This window comes from Ylistrum balloti, unplaced genomic scaffold (assembly GCF_031769215.1).
Source record: "Ylistrum balloti isolate Yb309-2 unplaced genomic scaffold, AGI_CSIRO_Ybal_v1 Utg370418, whole genome shotgun sequence".
NCBI classification, from domain to species: domain Eukaryota; kingdom Metazoa; phylum Mollusca; class Bivalvia; order Pectinida; family Pectinidae; genus Ylistrum; species Ylistrum balloti.
The window spans coordinates 209,092-233,281 of NW_026782283.1; the positions used below are offsets into that span (position 1 = coordinate 209,092).

Consider the following 24,190-nt stretch of genomic DNA (forward strand, 5'->3'; position numbering starts at 1 on the left):
ACTGACGAGTCCTAAAAGTACGAAACATCTGTATGATGTAGCACCACTGACGAGTCCTAAAAGTACGAAACATCTGTATGATGTAGCATCACTGACGAGTCCTAAAAGTACGAAACGTCTGTATGATGTAGCATCACAGACAAGTCTTAGAAGGACGAAACAGCTGTATGATGTAACATCACTGACAAGTCCTAGAAGGACGAAACAGCTGTATGATGTAGCACCACAGACGAGTCCTAGAAGGACGAAACAGCTGTATGATGTAGCATCACTGACGAGTCATAGAAGGACGAAACAGATGTATGATGTAGCATCACTGACGAGTCCTAGAAGGACGAAACATCTTTATGATACAGAATAATTCGTTGTTTGGCTCTACTGTATGTAACACTTATCATTTATTAAATGTTGCTATTCACTTGTGTGTCTTTTGCACAATCATTTCTGTATGAATGTAGACATAAGTCTGATCTGTTGATCCCTAAAATAGTCTGTGCGCATTTAGCGATTGCCACAACGTTAAGATGAAAAAAGGTCTCTTAGTTTGAATGTTTTATCACCAGCTAGGTTGTATAGTTGATTTCGGAGTTTGAACATGTTTGTTGTTGGTGTGAAAACATTCTAATGTGCATAACATTGCACACCTCACTTACTGATTCTAGCAGCACATGTTTAAAATTAGAAATGTATGTAAGAAATGCTATGATCATGATGATAAGTGACGCCAGTGTCGTGGGAGTATTGTACACCTCTTTGATGATACCTAACTACGAGTTTCATCGTTCGATAGATTTATTTTTCTGAGTTACAGGGGTCGCGGTTTCTCCGCTACCGTATTCTTTATCATTGTTGATATAGACACATTTAAGAAATCCTGGTGTCAGCTTGATATATGTATACCAGACAATCCGGGGTACCACCCTCAGACAAATATTGATATTTACTAGCTAAAGTTATCTTGTCTTTATTTGTACAAACGATTGATGCTTTTGTCAATGTCTGCATTCAAATTGATGTGTCTGTGTTTGTCGATTGTTTGCTTGTTTAATTTGTTGAAAGTGGAAAAGCAAGATCAATATTAAATTTGTAGAACTGTAAAATTCAAATTTTCGCGTGGATTTTTTTTAGTTTAATTCATGGGTACTCTAAATCCCCGAAATTACGTCCCCGAAGTAACAAACTGATAAAACTTGACAAGAACTATTGGACCGGCAGATTTCGTGAGCAAAAAAGATTCAACCATGAAACAAGCGCCAACCACAATGTATATCTTTTTTGAAAAACGCGAAATTTCAGCTCTACGAAACTTTATGTTTTTGCAGTATACCGTATATATCATCAAGCCATTAACAGAATCATTCATACATACAACAACCCACAACGATTTTCATCACTCTGCTGCCCCTCAGTGATGCAAGGTTGTGTAAATGTGGACATCTTTCAGAAAAAAACATGATAAACTTTAAGATGATAAGCTATTTCTAAAGAGTAATAGAAATAAATCTTTAAGATAATGATGATAAATTTCCATTATGATTAAGATAAACTTTAAGATAATAAAGATAAATTTCCATTATGATTAAGATAAACTTTAAGATAATAAAGATAAATTTCCATTATGATTAAGATAAACTTTAAGATAATAAAGATAAATATTAAGGATAGTAAAGATAAATCTTAATGATAATAAAGATAGATATTAATTGTAATATAGATAATTTTTTATTATAATTGAGATAAACTTTAGGGTGATAAAGATAAAGCTGAAGGATAATAAAGACAATTTTTTAGAATAATTAAGATAAATCTTTAGGATAATAGAGGTGGCTTCAACATCTAAATGATTGATGCGACTGGTTGACGTTTGTTTGTATTGTTTGCAATTTCAGTTAAAAAAGTGGGTGGACGGGAAGTGATTACAATACCTTCAGTAAACAATGCAAGGGAATGACTAACCAGGAAAACATATTAGTTTTACACTTCTGTGGTAATGAATAGAAACTCATCAATTGAAACTCTTTTTTTATATTTTCAGTGTTCCTCATGCATACCTTAATAATCATAGTTAAAGCTTCAGAAAACCCATAGCTCATATTGTTTTTACTCGCGTGATTTCTAAGGCATGGAGATTACATATTGTGCACAATTTATAACTTGAGTTGGAGTTATTTAAGTATTTATGCAGACACGCTTGTTCCTTATCAGTTTACGCCATGTTTCCTTAACTAGAAGTTTTAACAAGTAGATGACTGATAAGACCAACTCTATAGGAGTGTAAACGAGGTAAGCTTTGTAACTAGGTTGCGCTGTTTGGAAGTGTAGGCAGGAAACAACTGTAGAGTTAGGGAATATAGCTAGGAAGTAAAGCCAGGAAGTATATGTAGTTCGTGACCAGTTTCAGGGCTAGGGAGTGTAACTTGGGAGTAGAGTTAAGGAGTATAGTCTGGGAGTATATGTAGTTTGTGACCAGTTTCAGGGCTGGGGAGTGTAACTTGGGAGTATAGTTAGGGAGTATAGTCTGGGAGTATATGTAGTTTGTGACCAGATTCAGGGCTAGGGAGTGTAACTTGGGAGTATAGTTAGGGAGTATAGTCAGGGAGTATAGAGTGCAACAGTAGGCCTAGTGAGTATAGCTATGGAGTACAGCTATGGAGTACAGCTAGGGAGTACAGCTAGTGAATGTAGGTAGTATTTATAGCTAGGGTGTACAGCCATTGACTATAACTAAGGAGTATAGCTAAATATTAAATGAGTTTCGTTAAACAATGTCGTCCATCATCCCTTGCTAAAACAACAACTGTCTTGACAAGAAGAAATGCGTAGGTGTTCCACATGTGTCTCCTTGGGATATGCATGACAGGAAATATCAAGTTGAAACGTTAGAACAGCATGTCTTGAACTAAAACGTTTCTATCAACTTTCAAATAAGAATAGACTTAGGTGTCTGGGTGTGTCTGTGTTAAACCTGCACTATGTGAAAACCTAGATAATAAAATTACCATCATTTGTGAATAGGACACCAAATGACAATCAATATACAATACTTTCATTAAGCAAGACCCAGATTCAAAGAGTGACGGAAAATGGAAAAAAAAATTAACAACAAGAACAGAGAGATACCGAAACAAAGGGATAAACAACATTGACTGTTAAAATTTACCTGATACTTGTATATATTCATTGTGTTCTGCATTTTAGACATACTTTATCTATTAGATTGCAAAATACCGACTCTCTCTCTCTCTCTCTCTCTCCCTCTCTCACTCCCCCTCTCCCCCTCTGTCTCCCTCTCTCTCCCCGTCTCTCTCTCCCTCTCTCTCTCTCTCTCTCTCTCTCTCTCTCTCTCTCTCTCTCCCTCTCTCTCTCCCCCTCTGTCTCTCTCTCTCTCCTCTCTCTCTCTCTCTCTCTCTCTCTCTCTCTCTCTCTCTCTCTCTCTCTCTCTCTCTCTCTCTCTCTCTCTCTCTCATATCCTTTATTAAGCTTAAGATTTGGCTGATTTCTATAGTAACTTTGGAAAGATAAAAACATTTAATAACCTGAACTTGATGTTCGTTAATACGTGCTAACAGCCTTAAGGTAGCATAGATGGCTAAAATAATTTGCAACGTGAACAGAATTTTAAGTTCTTGCTTCCTAAAAGGTCTCCCATCAATTGAACTATACCGCTGTTTTCATTCGCAGACGTGTTTCAATTTATTATGGGTAAATCCACCGCTGAGCCGTTCAGACCAAACGCTCATTGTCTAAAGACGTGTCTAAAGATTCTTGTGTTTGGATTATTGACAAAACAACCGGTTTTGACATCGCTGAGTTTTTGCCAGATACAATCACTTACTTGATACTTTGTAAAAGAAGATTGATGGTTAAATCAACCAGAAAAATAGTCCTAACCTATTAGTGGTCAAAGATAAAGGTTTTTAGTATACACCTTTAAATCCACATACTGACAGATAACACTGGGTTAACTCTAAACCTTTGATTCTATTAGTGTTTGACCGGTAATGCTTCGGGTGGTAGGTGAATCTATCACTACGACCTTGCATGTTGTTGACATATCCACGAGGTCAGAAAGGCTCCCCATTACTGTAGTTGAACAATTACTGACGGAGATAAATACGTCAATTAATTAATCATTTACGACAAGCGAATTCTTCCGATCTCTTCATTATCAACAGGCAGACAGATAAATAATTGCTTCATTAAAATTGTATACCTGGTATATGTTTAGTTCTAGAAGTGTTGAATCCTATTCGACCAGTTCACTGCCAAATATAATTCATGGGTCTCTGTGCTTACGTCTCTCTTTGTTCATACATTATTTTGACCTAGTATATTGGATTTTAATTTGGAACAAGATTCTGTTGAAATGTCAATATTTTCTTTGTTGTATTTTTGTAATATCATCATTCATTCTATGTATTATAGTTAGAATGTTGTTTTTTAATGACTTACTTATTTATCTTTTGATATTTATTTATTTTCTCTTATTTTCCTGAAAAAAAATTCAACAAATCCCATATCAGATTAAGCCTTATCATTAATATTCCACTTTTGCGTAAGGTTTTTATTATCAAAAAGTAGATTCGACGTACATTTTCATACTTTTTTGATAATACTACTAGTGTATAAAGAGTTTGATATGAACTCAATTTGAGCAAATAGAGATAAGATCCTTCACGCGTTCTTATTAGACATACAAAACGAATATTGCAAATTTTCACTACGCACAATGTGCATATTCTATTTTTTCCTTCTGAACATAACAGCACTCTAAACTAAAGCCGATATATTTGATTTATAAGAAACGCCGTGTCTAACAACGTATACTTACCTTAAATACCACAAAATTGGTGACACCGTATACCTTAAAGATCGAAGTCAGAAAGCACTACTCATAACTCATTGGAAGATATAGATCGACATGTGATTGCTTTCACAGGTCATTATACATTAACACGAGCGTGTACTGTTATGTTTCTTTGAAACCCGGAGTTGAGTCTGTGATAGCATTGACCTCAACCGTACCACACTTCGTATAAGTATAAAGTTGCTTTACATTGAGGCTGTTTTACTTAACTATGCAGTTTAACGACTTGTCAATATAAAGCTATATTGAGAAATACAAAGATGTTTGTTTTCTCTAATATTTTGTTATCTTTTTGTACAATATTCTGAAGACCATAAAAAGCTATTAAACATTTTTGCTATTCTTCCCATGAAAGACCCGAAGTTTTTTCAAACTAATTGAACTTATACCTACACGAGTAATTCCTAAAAGATCAGTTTTTTCTTTTACAAATACGGCTAAGTCAGAATTTTCTGGATATGACGTCATAATGCCTTAACAAGAGAATTTGATACTTCCCATGACGTTAAAGCTATGATATAAGAAGGAACGCGATCCATGTTGTTTTCCAGTAGTACCTAGGTATATTGTCATAATTCACACAATGTTTGTTTGGGAGCTCTGTTTCTATAATTTGATCTATGTGATGACGAAACAAAGAGAGATAAAAATGTGAAAGAACATCAATTATCTAAAATGAATTGTGTAGTCTTTAAAGACTTTCCTTCTTCTTGGTAACTCAGGTTTGCGTTATTTGTTATTTATAGGTGTAAATATATGCATAAATATATGTTTAAATTTTTTATAGGAATAAAATATTCGTTATTTCCTCAATTGACTGAATTATTACGATAGTACAAATCTGCTTTAAAGTTTAATATTCACGTTGGGCTGATACTGAATTTTTAAGTCGCTAAGTGGAATTTCACATCCTAGCCTCAAGTTATAAAAATATATTTCGAAAAGCGAAAGTTTTTTCAGTACATCAAGTCTACCGTCATGCTGCATTTCTCGACGGTTCAAAATTTATTGGGTTCTTTTTTAAGGAAAGTGGGTGGTCGGGTGGCGCAGTGTTCTACCGTCCCGGAACGGACATGCTGCATTTCTCCCACAATAAGGCCCCTCGCGCTTACATCCGGGCCAACAAGAGTGATTAGTATAAGTTTAAATAACTTGTTTCGCAATTGTTGTAAAACAAATAAAGTTTATATTATAAGGAAAGTTTGTGTTTTTATTATATCTTTTAAAAGTAGAAAGTATATCCCTGTTTATTCCATCTAACACTACAGCGGCTCACTGCTAGTAACCTGTAATGTTTGAAATCATTCAAATAATGGCACGGCTCAGAATATACATGTGTACTTGGCGTCATTCTGAAATACTCGGACGTACGAAAATTCCTAAATTTATTGAATTATGGAACTATTGTACCTCCCCGTCTAGATTTTGACATTTTCCCTATCAACACGGATTTTCTCGGTTGCCTCCTTAGTTTCAAAACTTAGACCGCTAGCATCACTAACGAGTCCTGAAAGGACGAAACATTTGTATGATGCAGATTCTTCGCATTACTATATATAAATCTTAATTATGTAAAATGGTGCTACTCACCATGTGTCTTTTGTACAATCTTTAAATATCGCAGGTATCGTTAATTATCCTAATTTTAGAGAGAGAAAAAACCTTTATGATACATGAATGTTTGATGTTAATATCTATGTGATATCTCAGACGTATTAGCCAACTCCGAGGTCTATCCGAATTATTATGATTAAAATCAACTTTTATTGGTTCCATTTTGTTCTGAAAGAGAGTAAAAAAACTCACACAAGTAAATAACACCTTTAGATACAAAATCAGATACAGTAGAACTAGTACTTATTTAAACCGTATCGTAAAGACGCTGTCTCGTCCTTCTAGGACTCGTCAACTCTGTTGTGGGGCTAAATAATGAAACCTAGGAGGCAATTGGGGGGAATTTTAAATACGTATACAAGCGAATGCGAAAGGACATTTGTTCGGCCAGGCAGACGTAAGATACCATAAGCACTCTCTTACCTGCTGTTGATGGAATGATATCATTATGTAAACAAGTATTAAGTTGTCATCGACGAAAGCTCGCTATCATTTATAATCAGATATAGGTGGAAATATAATACTTCTGTACACATATGATGGTTAAAAACGTGACATTCTTTGACAGAATACGTGTGCTTTCATTTGTTACATTCCAAATCGGATACAGAACATTAAGAATTAAAATGATACATAATCTGACAATGATACACAATGTTATATATAGCGAAACAACTTAAATTTCCACCTGTGTGATATCATAAGTTCTGTGGAGTACTGTATTTCACCAAAGTGATAATAAGGTTACTTTGATATGTCAGGCAAACAAGGATCTTCAATAAATTTGTAATTTGGTCCTTCTAGTTCGTTTAAAAACGAAATGATATGGAAACGTTTGTTATCTAGCTGTTCACAATTTCTCCGATCCTTTAAGATTAAAATATTACTTTACAAATGATTGGGTATGGAGACGTTCTTTACCTAGCTCCTAAACAATTCTCGATCTTAATTGATATATTATTTTACAGTTTAAACTTGATATCATCAGAAATGTTTTATTAACGTACTTGGCGCACCTATTTTATCGCTCAGTAAAACATCGGTTAGACATGAATTGTTCAGCCCGTTGTCTATGAGATTGGGAGTCATACTACTGAATTCAGGTTATGGTATTTCGGTGTGATGGCACTTAAAAACGACCTTCGTCCTCATGAGACTCTGGTGTTGATTGGACATTAAACAATAAAATGATGGTAATAATTATTAGTGGATCCAGTGTCGTTGGTGGCCATCGTCAGACGCCTATAGCTGTGCGAGGACGTGAACCACAAACAACCAAACAAGTAACCACGCAACCAATCAAACCAATCAACCAATCAAATCAATCAAACCAATCAACCAATCAAATCAATCAACCAATCAAATCAATCAAATCAATCAACCAATCAAATCAATCAACTAATCAAATCAATCAACCAATCAAATCAATCAACCAATCAAATCAATCAAACCAATCAACCAATCAAATCAATCAACCAATCAAATCAATCAAATCAATCAACCAATCAAATCAATCAACTAATCAAATCAATCAACCAATCAAATCAATCAACCAATCAAACCAAACAAACCAAACACGCAAAGAAGGATACAACCAAGCACAAAAATAGATCAATAAGCATCATACACTAAAGATCGGTACTCTTTTGTCAGAGAAAAAGAAGCCACACATCCACACCCTACCAACACCCACCACTGACAAAAAAAACGCTATTTACTGATTTAGGCACTAAGATATCAGCAACATTGTTCATTATTTTTTTTATGATTCCTTATGAAGACGACTTTTATGGCTCTGTCGTAGTTACAACAACAGGCAAGGAAAATGTCGTTATCTGTTCGAACTATATAAAACTAGATCTGTTTTTGTTGCATTCCTGATACGAGTTCAACTTCCGTAACAACTGCAAGTATCATATATAACTATATTTACCCCCGCCTCTGTTAAACCCATAGATCTTAAATATATATCTTATTTCCATATATGCACGACAACAATTTCCATCGACTATACATACAAATTCAATAAACATTTTATAGTAAATTTCTTATTAAAAAAGTTAATAAACAAAGTTATTGGATAATAAAAAGACGTGTTTCATTATCTGAAGAAGTGCCGAACTTTAAATTCTTGTAGAATGGGTGGTCTTTCTACGGAAGCTTTAAATCTTTAAAGATGTTGTCCTATCTTAAGAAAACTTCCCCCTAGGAAAGACTTTAGTGTTGAATACGTATTTAAGAGATAAGTAATTTTACATATAGGGTAAAAGCTAATATTTTATCTACATGTTCTAAATCTGCAGGTGTTCTGTCATTATGCTATAGGAATTGCTTGGGAAAAAACTTTAAAATCTTGCTTCACGCTTAATGGTAACAATTCTCTATCTATTTGAATACGATTCAACGTAATAGGGAATTTATTGCCTTTAAAAGCATTTGTCAGAGATAATGTTTGCGAAAATTTTATTTTTTCCTGCAGGTACTTTCCATAGAACTTAAAAGCGAGCAGTTTGAAACATGTTGATTGAGCTAACTTAGTTTTAAATCACACGATTCTCGATTGTCTTCGCCATTATAAAAGGCATTATACTAAGCTAATGCATTAACTGAAAGTCGCGTTAAGATGTTGTTTTAACAACGAAGCTTTATAATAAAACCAGCCAACACCTTTTGATGGATATTTTCTTCAGTGATTTGTTCTATCTGATAACACGAAAGGAAAACATCCGCCCCATCTTAAAATGTTTACACTTAAATTTAAATTATGGTTAATAAGGATTGAACAAATTTTACATGGCAGGTGCCGTCGATGAAGCAGAAGACGCTAACTCCTAAAGAACACATGGTCTTATTCTCCTTGTAGTTTTCAGGAGTCTCTTTATTTTTTTTGTTTGTTCACATTTGGTCCTAGTTTTATTGAACTTGACTTTGGAGTATGATTATGTTGACATGTTGGTATTTTCGTTGTGATAAGGAGTTATGTATATTTACAACACTTATGGGCGGCTATTGTTTTGATTGGTAAATAAAATAAACCCGTTGGATATTTCTTGCCACACCGACTGCAGATGAAGAATAAAACAATGTATTATTAAGTAGAAAACAACCTCTATCGAGAATCCTTTTGCCGTCATATATCATGTCTTTATTTTTCTATATGAGAAAATCAGGGCGCAAGTACGAAATTGAAGAATTCAAGCGAATGTTGTCAAAACTGTTTAAAAGACCTTTCGGAGTTTCATTCCATCGCAGATTAAATGAACGAAATGTCTTTCTTTTAGTATTTTGCAGACTGAAGGCAGCATTTGAATTTAACTGTTATATAATAAGTACATGTTTGTTATTGCTTCGCTTTTAAGTCACAAATACAATCCGCTTCCGCCAAAGTCGGAGTATTAACGGACCATACATTGTCTGATATAAGTACATAACATTTAGTTACAATATACGTTAATGAGATTAAATAGCCAACGACTTGTCTGATCTGAATATTTCAAATAACAAAAATAATATAAACGGACATGACCTTTCGAAATATGTCGGTTTACTTCATAGAATGAAATAACTACAGCTGCCATGAATAGTTTCCTTGTTGTCATAAAATGCTTAGATATTTGTCATTCAAGCCTTTTGCGTTTTAAGTCCTGTCGTTTCGAAATGTTTTCAAAATTGGTTCAGGACAAAAATTTTATATTAAAAATACAATGTCAATTTTACATTGGGTAAAATTCACGAATTCTTTCGTTTAGTTTCTAAATATTTCTCCAAATTTGCTCGTTTCGTACTTGTGTTTAAGAGAACATTACCAGGCATATACAGGTATTGTAATTTCTTAAGATTTGTTTGGTGACTGTTTTAACAATATTAGTTGCCAAAAATAATGCCGTCATTTCCATACAACCACCTGTCGTTCGCAAAGACCTATGTCACCCGTTTTCACGACCGTTACCTGTTTTGACGTATTGCCTGCATTGAAGTACTTAAATTTTTGTTAGATGAAAAAAAAACTTGAGGATAAATATGGTCAGTAATGGAGTATACATTGTGATCTTTATGAATTAGGTGAATTTTTTTATTTTTGGTTCTGTCCTTATTAAAAGGCTTTATGGACTAAATACCTTAATCTGGTTACTTTGTCATATAAAGTTGATCATCCTTTTCGTACCAATTTTCCGTGAACACTTGGTATGAATACGTCACATCTTTTAAACTCTTAATACGTCGCTAGAGAATAGACTCAGTCGATTGGACAGTGCCCGGCGACAGGCAGAGTTACGGAGACGATAAACCATCATCATCATCATCATCATCATCATCATCATCATCATCATCATGAATTCTTAATTTACCGAACACATCATTTTGTTTCTCAAAATGTAAACACGTGCACAATTTTTTTTTATTAATTGCAGGACCGGCGGTGGTGTGAATTTTAATACATTGAATTTCACTACAGATGCCTCGACAGGAACAGACTGGTGTAATTCTACAGCTTTAAGTGGTAAGTGAATACACTTTTAGATGTATAACAACAACAGTAAGTTAGATATAATACACTGAGTGTTTGACGTCTAGCGTTCTATTGGTAGGCTAGTGGTGACCGATGGTCAAGTAGGAATTAAAAGGCGCACCTTTCTTTCTTGTTTACATTTGAGACAAATAATCGCCTTTTTTATAAACTGTTCGACAGTATGATTACGTAAACCTTAATACGTTCCAATTCGCGTGAGAACTGATTTAAAAGTTATGTTAGAATGAACAGGATTGGTGTATAACAGGTGTTTTGTTATGGTAGCTTGTTATACCGACCACAGAGCTATATTGTGCTCGTTGACGAATTTTTACGAAGCTCCTGTCTTAACACAAGGAAAAGGCAAGGCTCAGGTACTAATCTGTTACGACGGAGTCAGCTCTGAGTAGAACTTTGAACAATGGGTTTAATCGTTGAAATAAAATTAAATAAGATATCGCTGTTTTATCGCTTCGTGTTTATATTTAATCATTGTTACATAAACATATTTCGTGTCCTTTTTTATACTACCCACCTCTTTAATGCGCAGGAGCTCAATTAAGAAACATTATTTCATCTTATTATACATGCCGATTATACATACTTGTCCTGAAAAATTCTACAAGAGACACACAAGTGAGTTGTGCCTTTCAACACAAATTAAGAATTAGATTACAATTGAATAATTAATCATTTAAGCTGCATCATACAGTTGTTTCGTCCTTCTTGGACTCGTCCGTGATTTTACATCATACAGTTGTTTCGTCCTTCTTGGACTCGTCCGTGATTTTACATCATACAGCTGTTTCGTCCTTCTTGGACTCGTCCGTGATTTTACATCATACAGTTGTTTCGTCCTTCTTGGACTCGTCCGTGATTTTACATCATACAGTTGTTTCGTCCTTCTTGGACTCGTCCGTGATTTTACATCATACAGCTGTTTCGTCCTTCTTGGACTCGTCCGTGATTTTACATCATACAGTTGTTTCGTCCTTCTTGAACTCGTCCGTGATTTTACATCATACAGTTGTTTCGTCCTTCTTGGACTCGTCCGTGATTTTACATCATACAGCTGTTTCGTCCTTCTTGGACTCGTCCGTGATTTTACATCATACAGTTGTTTCGTCCTTCTTGAACTCGTCCGTGATTTTACATCATACAGTTGTTTCGTCCTTCTTGGACTCGTCCGTGATTTTACATCATACAGCTGTTTCGTCCTTCTTGGACTCGTCCGTGATTTTACATCATACAGCTGTTTCGTCCTTCTTGGACTCGTCCGTGATTTTACATCATACAGTTGTTTCGTCCTTCTTGGACTCGTCCGTGATTTTACATCATACAGCTGTTTCGTCCTTCTTGGACTCGTCCGTGATTTTACAGGTGTATATTCTGAACCGTGTCACAATCTGATTAGATTAAAACGTGGCATGCAGGTTTCGGCTAACCGCGGGGACTAAAAGTCCTCAATTCAAGACCATCATCTGAACTGACACAGTGAAACAAAGTCCACCAGCAGTGTTTACCAGGAAACTGGCTTCTTTAAAATATGATTTTTTTCCTCATTAACACCTTGTAACTAGACAGCCTGTAGTTTTTGTTTTTGTTTCTAACAGTAAAAACCAAATTAGACGCAATATCTTTTAAAGGAGTTTACTGGATCAGGGGATGTTCAGTTATCATCAGTGGCGGGGGTTAAAGATTTATGGCTTTGATCAGTGGCGGGGGTAAAATATCTGTGGCTTTGATCAGAGGCGTGGGTTAAAGATCTATGGCTTTGATCAGAGGCGAGGGTCAAAGATCTATGGCTTTGATAAGAGGCGGGGGTTAAAGATCTATGGCTTTGATAAGAGGCGGGGGTTAAAGATCTATGGCTGTGCGTGGGTATAAAGAGAATTTGGACGTTTTGACCAGAACCAAGATAACATGATTGGGACTGTTTTTCATACCCAGATTCAGTGAAATTCGGACCTTCCATCGAGAACGGGGTCTGAATAGAGTGCTGAACTTTATGACCTGAGTAGGGTTCATAATTTAATTTGGACTTTAAGACAATCAGAGAAATGTAGTGTCTATATATGGTATGTTACCCTACTGTATTTCTGGGGAACTTTTGCTCCGGGTTTTTGTCACCCGTACATAAAACTGTTCTTTTTCTGGTAGTTTTAAATTGCCCCTCGCGGCCACCGGCTTCCATATTTTGTTTAAATGTCAAAGGTTACCATACCTTTTACTTCCCTTTAGCAGAGATAGGACCAAACGGGCGATTGTTTTTCCTGAAAGAACACATATATGTCCGTATTGCCTCAATGTCACACGGATTTCCAATCATTTATATTATTGATGATGATTGAATTCAAAGACAAATCTAACAACTTTCCGGTAAGGTGTATGGTGTTTCTAATTTAAATCCATATGCAGTCAGCTACCTACAATTTGTTTTTCTCATTTCAATATAAAAGTATAACGTGCTGCGTGCTTTCAATACATCAGACGGTTCACGGTGATGTACGATACTTATATCATCAACTGAAGGGTGCACTGCACAAATAAAATTTTAAAAAAGCATTCGTAATCTTCATTGCTGACAAACATTCATGTGTCGTCTAATACAGTCTGATTGAATTACCATAATTTGCCTCCTGTAATTTTCCATAAATTGTCTTCGTATCAAATGTCAAAGGTAGAACGCCTTCATGACATCAACATAATTTCATGTTGATTTACAAACATTAGGTTAGCGCAAAGACTCATATCCTGTGTCCGTAATTATAGTTAAAAATATTCCGGACTTCCCATGTCGCTTTGACGTTTAGTGTCAACCCTTCAAATCAGGATCATTGAAACGGTTGTCAAAATGCCACTCACCGATCCTAATCTATCTGAACTATGTATTGGTGTTGACTTAAAACTATTGAAATATCTCACTTTTCATTACCACTAGAGTTAACCTTTGTGTGTTTACTCATTTACAAATCATGTGTAGTACTTGAAAAAGAAGAACATTGTTCGAAAAATATGAACTGTGTATTCTTTCATATTCTAGACATAAAAAAAAATCGAAATTTTTTTAAATCACTTTACGTATAACTTAAAAGTACACACAAAACATTAGTCGATTCTGTGATGCTAACGCTTGTAAACGTAAAGTAGCAAATTTATTTTTTTTCAAAACATTATACATTTCTGCAAGTCATTACAAAACCTTATCGACATAACTTCCCCACGACAATTATCTCTTTCTCAGATAACTTTCTTTTTTAAAATGTTTATGGATTTTTATTATAATAATAAAATTGTCGTTTAGAATGGCTTAATGACACACGAGCTGCTGTATCTCGTAAATCATGCTGGCTATTATTAAAAGTCTAACTTCACTCGTAACACTAAATACCAGAAGCGATCCGGAAATTAATGGACCGTCGAATCCAGTTTATTTTATATGCGGATATGCAGAGAAAAATGGTTTTCATTTAAGGGAGCACACTACGTTTTGTGACTACTTTCTTTCCATAAGAGTTCCAACATAGAAAAGTGTTATTCACCAAACGTTAACTGAAAATCATACCTTCAATTGCAGCTACAAACAGGTACTTTACGTACGTGGTTTACGAGATTCTAGCACACTACATGTCAAAATGATAATACAAGACATAACAGGTGCGTTATCTCCATATTTGGTCTCGTTTAAAGTACATGTCTCGTAAATACACTGTCATGTTGACTTTTCTCTGAGCCATGATCATGTTGAAAAAAATTTACACAAAAGACATACAAGAGATTAACATTTATCTGCAGTGTCCGTGTGGCCATTTAGAGTACCCCATGTTATCCTAGTGTTGATTATATCATAGTGATAGCTCAGAAAACACTAATTGTCATTCCTTCATTGTAAAAATAAGTAATCGTTGATATAAGTACACTGTGTAGATATGAAATGTATTTCCCCGTCATCCACAGATTTCTCTTTTGTTTTATTGTTCAAGTTTTCCCTGTCGCCCCCTAGGGTATGTCAGAGAGCACGTTCTATGACTGTGCTCACAATAAGGCGGCGTCATCATTTTATGTGGCGTAAGCATGTCACAAGTTGATAACGTCATCAATTTCAGCACACGTTTCGTGGGATATTGATTATGGCGCAATGGATAGGTTTCACAACAACTTACAACTTGTTTGTCATAATTATGAAAAAAATCCTCATCTTGGGAGCATCGTGCTGACCAGCCAAACTCTTACAAACAAATCAGTGTAAGATTGTATTAATCATGCATGTTTCCGATTCAGGAGAGTTGCTGTGAGATATGGTATACTGAACAGATCATCAAGAAATTCTACGATATAATCAGAAATAGGAATCTACATCACAATGAGGATATCAATCGCAACGGCCACTATAAAACTAAAGCATCTCTTCACTCTCTTAAATCATGAGACGTTAAGTTACAGCTTAACGGACAAAATGGTGGAAATTGTTTATTACGGCTGTTTAATACAATCCTGTTTTTTGTTTTTTTTTTTTTTTTTAGAAAACATTGATATATCATACCGGCTCAAGTATAATCTTGTTTTTTCTATTTTACTTTAATGCTCTTTTCGAGATAACATTCGGGGGCCTTTGATTTCTATAACGAGAAGCGCCAGGTGGAGTTCGACCGGAGACAATATGTAAATGAATCTTTATCAGCTAACATGTCTTTATCGGAAGGTTTTCATCAAGTTCATTTTAATGAGAAATAACAGACTTGTGTTGTTTTAGTGAGCTGAGAGGTTTTGTTTCGTAACAGTAAAAAAACAATAAATAGAAAACCGGCTACATGGAGTTTGACGTGTGGGCATGCATTCGTTTATCTATGGCTGTCTTTTTTCTGACTGGAGTATATCTAGAATAAAAAAGTAGGAAAGCCGCTTTATAATTGCTGACTTCTGCCTGTTTTCTGTAGGTGTGTGAACTTCTGTAGTACGTTTTCCCTGGCAAATGACTAATACGCGTTCTCCGTTTATTTTCTCGGATTGCGTCACGAATATGTAGCATATTTATCAGGAGGAATGCTAACCATTTCTAACGCTCATAGTTATAGTACGTAATTTCTAATTAAAGCAGTGCGTAATTTAATTTTCCAATGGCAAACACACATATATCTTCCTTTCACTAATTACTAAAAGTTCGGAAACATCAATTAGATTCTACCAAATACTTAATTTCAAAATTTTCTGTAAATCCAATAATATTTCTCACAATTAAAAATTGAAAAAATGAATGAAACGGGAACTGAAAGGTTACTCGAGTGCATCTTAGTCGTTCTAAAGTCGATGATGTTTGTTTTCTGACAAGCTTTGAGAGAGAGGAAAGAAAGTGTGTAGGAACGATGCTTAAATTCTAAATCACGGGAATTTACTTTATGTGTGTGCATCACATCTAAGGTAAGTGAACGCGTTCCTGATACAGATGAGGTAACATATGGGGGGGGGGGATGGGAGGATACCAGGAGGTTATCGCCGCCTCGTCGTCCTCATCTGAAATCTCCTCCTTGTATGAACCAGCCAAAGATCCATGAAAGATTGCAGGTTAGGGTTTGTACCGGATTTCACCACGAAAGCTACATGAAAGCTCCGGGAATAGTTGAATTAATCAATTATATTTATGGTTGTTTTAGCAATCATATGCTGTAATTGCTTTTATTTTCGAGGAATTATCTATTTTTTCTCCTTTCGAGTGTAGAATGATATCGCTGAAATACATTGTAAATTAATTTGTGTTCGTGGGGCTAAAATTTCGTGGTTTTCCAAAAATATACACTTTCGTTAGCACTTGATTTCTTGGATATATCAGGCTCGCAAAATCCACTAGTACTATAAGCCATGTCGATTTTTTTCTGTGTATCATTTCTTGGACGTATAAATTCGTTGATTTAGAGTACCCACGAATTCAACGAAAATAAATCATCCACGAAAATGCGTGATTTTTACAGTATCAAAAAACAATACCTTCAAGACAAAAGTGATAATATGATTCAGGGTAAATATATTCTGTTTACTTATAGATGAAAACAACTATTTACTGCTCAAAGTAAACATGACACATCTTTTCCTGATAAATAAACTGCAATTTGATATTTATTTTGGGTTATAAAGTGTTATATAACCGGTTAGAGATGTAGGTATATGCCTGTTATGTAATATTTTATTGTTGACAGGTGGCACAATACACTAATTTAGTATTTGAAAGTATATATCCGTAACATGTCTTAATGTTCATACTAGTATGGTTCTGACATTGGATTTTTCGCAAGTTACACTTTAAATATTTTATAACAATTGCGAAACAAGTATTTCAACTCTTGTTGGCCCTGATGTAAGCGCGTAAGGGGTCTTACTGTGGGAGGAAACCGGAGCACCCGGGAAAACCCATGTGGTCAGGCAGGTGACCCCTAACCTTTTCACGTCCGTTCCGGGAAACGAACCCGGACGTCTAGTTGAAAAGCAAATACGTTATGTCATCCGCGTGTATTTTTTGTTATCAATATTATATTCATTGTGAAATATATATCAACGTCACACGATGACAGTATGACGGCATTCAAATAGATATACCATTTGCTGAATGTCTGGTGAGAATTTTCATTGACAATTAATAAAACACCATTATTTTCTAAGAATAAAAAAGAAAGCGATCGGTTGTATCATATTTTTCTGAAATCCAAATCCACGAATTCATTTAACCACAAAATAATAAACATATAAAATTCAACGGATTTCATTATCAAGATTTATCAACGAAATCATGTGTCGACGAAAATGTGCAAACCACGAAACGTGATCCCCACGAAAATAAATAATTTTACTGGAAGAGACTTGTCCCAATGGCCGGCCAGTCATTATAAACACTTCTTACGACTTGTTCTTCATTCATATTGATTTAACAGTCGAATATTTATGAAGGGGAAAATATCTAATGTCAAATTCCCAGTTAGAGGCACGAAATGAAACGTTTCTTAACCGTAAAACAATATAACCTGTCCTTTCATGTCGCACCGGATATCATCATATCGTTACACTGACAGGTAGGAAATCAATTCGAGGTAAACTAGTTACATACCTGTTTCGTGGTGGTTACTGGACAATGTTATATGTAAAAAATATATACTGAAGGCATCAAGTATCATTGGATTAGAGACTATCGGCTCATTATAGTTATTGCGACTTGAAGTTGGCACGATATCGATGTCAAGTCAGTACGTCCAATCAACAATGAAAGTCAGTATTTCAAATTCGATAACACTCTCGCCTGCCAATAAACAGAAATGTGACACAATGTATGTTTTATTTCGTCACACGATTTCGACATTCTGTAAATACCACGCGACATCCTGCACATGTCTATCTTTCATTTATTTCATTTCTTAAATATTAGTCAACAATTTTTGACGTCATAGCAGAATTATTTGTAAATCTATATCGTAAACCGGAAGTTGTTATGAATGGGGTAATATGATTTAAATTTTTGATAGGCAATTTTTCTGTATTTATTTATTTTAAGCTAGTTGTTGATCCTTTCAGAAGTAACATGGTATTGATTGTTTCATCGGAGTATTTTTTACCCATATTAATGCGACTTAGATGCCAAAATTCCTTTTCCTCGAGCAGGCAGAGTGAATTCCGTCACTTCATTCTCAAGGTCTAAAGTGGAAATATGATTTATCACATATACTATACAACCTTAAGACATTAATATTTCAATTAACAACATGACGTAACGAAATAATACTTGGTACTAATTAATACTAGGGATAATTATTAGTTTTTGTCATTTTAACGAGTCCTTGTCTACGACAGGGTTGTCCAATTAATTTTATCTAAGACCATCAACATACGTGTGTTATCATTGATTACTAGTTTATCAGACATTATAATACAAGCTTATAAAAACACACCAAGTAACATGAATAATGCTATTCTTTTTCTTCTCCTTCGTCAAAGAGTCAATATTTAATTATCAAATGATACGGTACTCCACCGAGCAACATGCAGCGATCCAGATCCATTGGAATGATATGTGTGTAGTGGTGGGTGGTGGTGAGTGTTTTTTTTTCAACTTCAGGAGAAATACGAATCGCGACGAATATGAATCGTCCATCCACGCCCCTCGGATCTTCATCTGAGGTCGCTTAGGTCAACGGCTTAAGTTCACTCCCTTGTCATCTATGTAAAGCTTAGAGTTAAACTGAAGACGTCAAGAACCAATACTTAAAGACTTCGGTATGTCTAGATCAGACAACAAAATCGATTACCTCTACTACTTTGGAAAGAATCAATATAAAGGCTAATGTGGATGGAATGAAACGAAATAGAAAGAGAGAATATCAAGATACAGCCGAGTCTCGTTTTCTCGAACTCGTATAACTCGAAGACCTCGTTTTATTCCGTATTTCGTCGGTCCCTACCTAACTTTAAACAAAACATTTGAACTCACATAAATCGAATAGTCGGTTATCTCGAGGTTGTCCTATGATCCCGCCGAGTTCGAGATAACGAAGTTCGACTATATTAATTTAATAAATAGTGCCAAAGGTTTTGTTTAGTTACATACAAATGTATATACATGTATATACAGAAATGAGGACAAAATTAAACAATAGAGAGAGAATATACAGAAAGTAAACCCCAAATTCTGAAGTGTTTAGAATTATACTTCTTAAGTTTATAACTAAATTGGGTGTTTTTCTTTCGATAAACACGTATATAAATAAAATTAATTTTGCTGTTATGTAAAAGATATATTGATATCTACGTGGTACGGCGTTTTCCGAGAGATCTAAGTATATGTGTATACATATGGTATAAACAGCAGATATTTGATGTATGTTTCATACGATATATACGGAAGTCTTGTTGTGAATATTTGATGACCGCCATCAATGTCTTTTTTCATTTATATTTGCTATTAATTGGTTTGTCCAGAGCTAAAAATAAACAATCACTGTTCTCACCACCGCAGAATTGTCAACTGATATGTATATCTTTATGTAAATCTCATCTTGACCTGTCTCAGTAATTACATATCTATGTTAATTAGTATGATACATTCTAATGTTTGATTTCAAAATAGCTCTTCGACTAAACTTTGACATGAAGATGTAAAATCATTTCATATAAAGTACAATTTTCCCATATACTAATGATAATTAATTTCATAAAACTGACAGCTTAATTAACCTGCCAGAGATAGGTACAGATTAAAACGGAAAGATCAGAAGGTATGGTCGAGTATAAAAATGTATCAAAATATGACATGTAGACTTAGCTTCGAGTTAAAAGCGGTTCCCAAGTCAATTGTTCAATAGATACACAAGTGACACAGATATGACTTTGTGATACTTCAGAGGAAACATTTTGGCCGGGAGCACTAACTTCTCTATCGGTGAGTACCTTGGAAATGAACATCCAGTATAGTTCCTTCTGTACCAAATCTGCACAAAACTATTGACATAGTATTTAGTATGCAGTTCATTTTTTGTAGCATTGCTAGTGCTGTTTGACACTAATTGTGAAATTAAGGAGATGCGATAATCATTGCTTAGAACATTTTGAGGGGAAAGAAACACTCGAGTATTTTTTTCTGTTTTACGAAGTAAAAGATTATTTGCGAAAAAAAATTGGACACAACAGCACACTATCTGGTTAGTGTGCAGATACTTCCATTTTCATATAGACCCACCTGTCTCCGATTCAGGGACGGGACTCATTTTCCTCTCCACTCTGGCAGACGTAGAATAAAAATGAGGAAGAGTTAATTAGGTGTTAGAGAATAGAATGAATTGAAATGAGAGAAAATATCCCAAGTTTTCTGCTATTCTGACAATACTAACAGCCTACCTCTATGTGTAATTCATTATTTCACACTACTGTGTCTAGTTCTAAATTTAGACCCTTAGCATCACTGACGCGTCTTAGGACAAAACAGCCGTGGGATACAGTTTGATTTAACATTTGCCTCTATCTAATTTTTCATTGAAACGTGTTATTCGTTTTTGTATATTTTTTACAAAACGATACAGTGACAGGTTTAAACTCGGAAGTGTTGCATTGTTAAGGGAATTGAATACAGGGTTATAGTATATATACTAATTCACCTTCTCTATCTTTTGTATACATTTTCCAATTCTGATCTGAATATTTTAAATCAAGCTGTTCTGTGATAACAATGAAGTACACGAGTTTGTGTTTTCTATTTTTCTTGAGAGGTTTGGCACTATTATTGCCCCAATGGACGAAACGCTTGTATTTTCCTGAGTCTCAAGTATAAAGGACTTAAGTTGTTGTACAAGTACATTTAAAAAACACTTATTGGAGTAAGTCTATCATAGTACTGTGTCTGAGAAGAAAGGGTGTTAAGTGTTGTTTAAATGCAATCATTTCTTTAGATACCCACGAGTGATTCTTCAACACCTACAGACCTGGTAGTAACAGGATCCGATTCAAATGTATGCTTTGAATGAATGGGTGTGAAACACGTCCCTAAGAGTCATTGACATACCACAATCGTAGTTGCGGTCTATTGGCTGGTTTGTCGGGATTAGGAAGTGTCCTCCCTTGGGTTAATTCTCACATGGCAACTTTCTAGAATCTAGTAATATCGACGGTATGGTCCAATATTGATACTGGTTCCTAACAAACAAATGTTCGTTGGATGCGTATTACTGGGATAGATGTATGATCAATGAAGGTAATAACGACAGTACGGACAAGTGAATTGTCAAATTTTTACCTTAATCTGCCCCACTGTTCTCGAGTTTAGTTAATTATTTTGTATTTGTTTTATGTTCAATTTATGTGATGTAATTTATGTAATATTTGTGTCGTGATAAAAGGGCAGACTGCCTCGAAAATTTGACAATTCACTTGTCTGTACTGTCTTTATTACTTAATATAATATAATATGCTATAATATGCTATAATATAATATAATATAATATAATATAATATAATATAATATAGTTTCCTTTAAATCAGAAGACATTTGGACCATTGAAGTTTCTCATAGAGTCAAACTTCCTGAAACGTCGTCAAAATTATAACTGTAGTTAGTATTATTAACCAGCGGAAATATTATCGTGGCCAGAGATTACCGGAAGTGTTCGTGCATATACCAAAATTAGAGTAATATCCTTCACCAGGATACATTTACTATTGTTTAAGTGCCTCCATATGTAGTTTTCCACGTTACTGTAAAGCAATATCTATTTTAAGTGGTGCAATTTTCATGGTTTCCCGAAACATACTAATTTCATGCACACTTGGATAACTAAGTCAGCAAATCTACATATACTTACATTCACAGTTCGTGGACATGAATTCGAGAATTAAGAATGTCATAGAAATCAACTAAAATAACTCCCCACGAAATTCAGTGAATTTACAATTCGTTTTCCGCTTTATGTAGTGCGAACACATAATCAATGTCTTAAAAATTGATTTTCTTTTCTGCGCAAACAATGAATTACGAAAACAAACATTTCTGGTTGTGCGACCGGAAAGGTTATACGTTACTAAATCGGTCTATCAACAGTTATGATGATTAGAACCCATTGATTAACATTCCTTATTAAAATTTTCCGAATTAGCAGGAAGTTGCGCAAGAAGAATAAGTAAATTAAAGACTATCATATTCGAGGGATTCCAGTTTTTACGCCTATTTGTGAATGAAATAAAGTCGTGAATCATTAATTAAAAGGAGATTTAACGTCTTTGCAACAGCCATGGTCATACGAGGTATCAAAAAGAAATAAGGAATTAGTAAATATATTCATTTCGCTTCAGTCTTTTGATATAAGACGAAAGTTTGAGTCATAACACAAACTTAACAGTATACAGGCGTACTCAAGACATCTGTATACATCGGACAGGGAACTGGCGACTCGGTGGTGGACACACATCGATGGCGGCGATCGACGTTCAATCTATCAGTTGTCCGAGTATGAGAAATAGATGGGGGCGGGGGGAGTTGGTGGCTGGTTATCCTCTTTATTATTTCATTTTCATTCTATATTTAAGGTCACGAAGGGTGAAATACGCTGTAAAACGTATTGTACCTGCCAGTAATGGTTAATAAATCCCTTTGCTTTTGACCTCTTCTGAAAACCCCTTTTGTTAAGCCTTTTGTTGACTATGATCAGCCCTGTTTTTAAGTCGTGGTCCTTACAGAACGCAGTAAATAATTTTCTAATTTTATTTCATATTTACTGGTCTGTTTGTTTTGAACTGTACAAATTTAAAAGTTCAACCCATGAGTTTCAGTTTTAACCATCAACAATAGGCTTGTGAAGAAGCCGACTCCCCGGAGTTATAATGAAACTACCTGGTGTTTGCTCCGCGTTACATTTAGTCCAAGGCTACTGTAAGTTCAAGGACAGGTATGAATTTACGACAAATGACTGTAATCACCCTTAATCCATTTTCCTTGTGAAATTTAGAGAAATTGTATAAGTGACTTAGGATGTGAGATGTGAGTCTCTTTCTTCGAATATCACCAGTGAGCGTTATGCTGGAAATAGAATACAAAAACCGGTTAGGTGTTGGTTAAAAATAAACCGAGATAGTGTAAGATAAATATTAACCTGGTTAGAGTTACTTCAATTTAAACCTGGTTAGTGTTGGTTGAAAATAAACCGTGTCAGTAAAGGTTAATTATGAACCGATTTAGTAGCATTTTAATATAATCCGGGTTAATGAAGGTAAACTATAAACTAGGTTAGTTGCATCGGAAAAGGAACACAGTTTAAACTTCCTTTTTTCTCTTTTCCTCATTAAACAAGACATTTTAAAGCTTTTGTAAAAAGCAACGATGACCTTTTGTGATATTTTGATTTTGTGTTGGTAGGGGAGTTTGGGATGTGTACATTGTACGTCCACACAAACAAGAGGACATGAATATTTCAAACTATGAAGTGTCCTATCGCATAGTATAGCTCAGAATTATACGTGTTGTTGTTCAGACGTGAGAAGTGCTAGGAACCACGGGGCGATACGTTTCATAACAGATCTACATCATGTTGATAACGTATCGAACCAATAGATCAGAATGGGTTTATCACCCCTGACCAGTTTGATCGACTGTAACAACAGATAATTCGACCACGGATGACCATTATTGTCCAGTAGGACTTGTCCCTCAAGCTCAAATCTTAGCACGTGTTCTTTTTGGA

At 35.0% G+C, this 24,190-nt stretch overlaps 1 protein-coding gene across 3 annotated transcripts in view; it reads left to right on the top strand.

Moving 5' to 3' along the window:
• LOC132554617 (protein FAM167B-like) overlaps positions 1–24,190 on the top strand; it is a 48,458-nt gene that overhangs the window by 21,498 nt on the left and 2,770 nt on the right. The window contains exon 2 of one of the 3 annotated variants that reach the window (XM_060218937.1): positions 10,894–10,982. The exons of 1 other annotated variant lie outside the window; for it this stretch is intronic. The gene's annotated coding sequence lies outside the window, so the exon portion shown is untranslated. Of the gene's footprint in view, positions 1–10,893; positions 10,983–20,387; positions 20,407–24,190 lie in introns of those variants that run through there. One more of the 3 variants, XM_060218939.1, reaches the window with a different exon arrangement.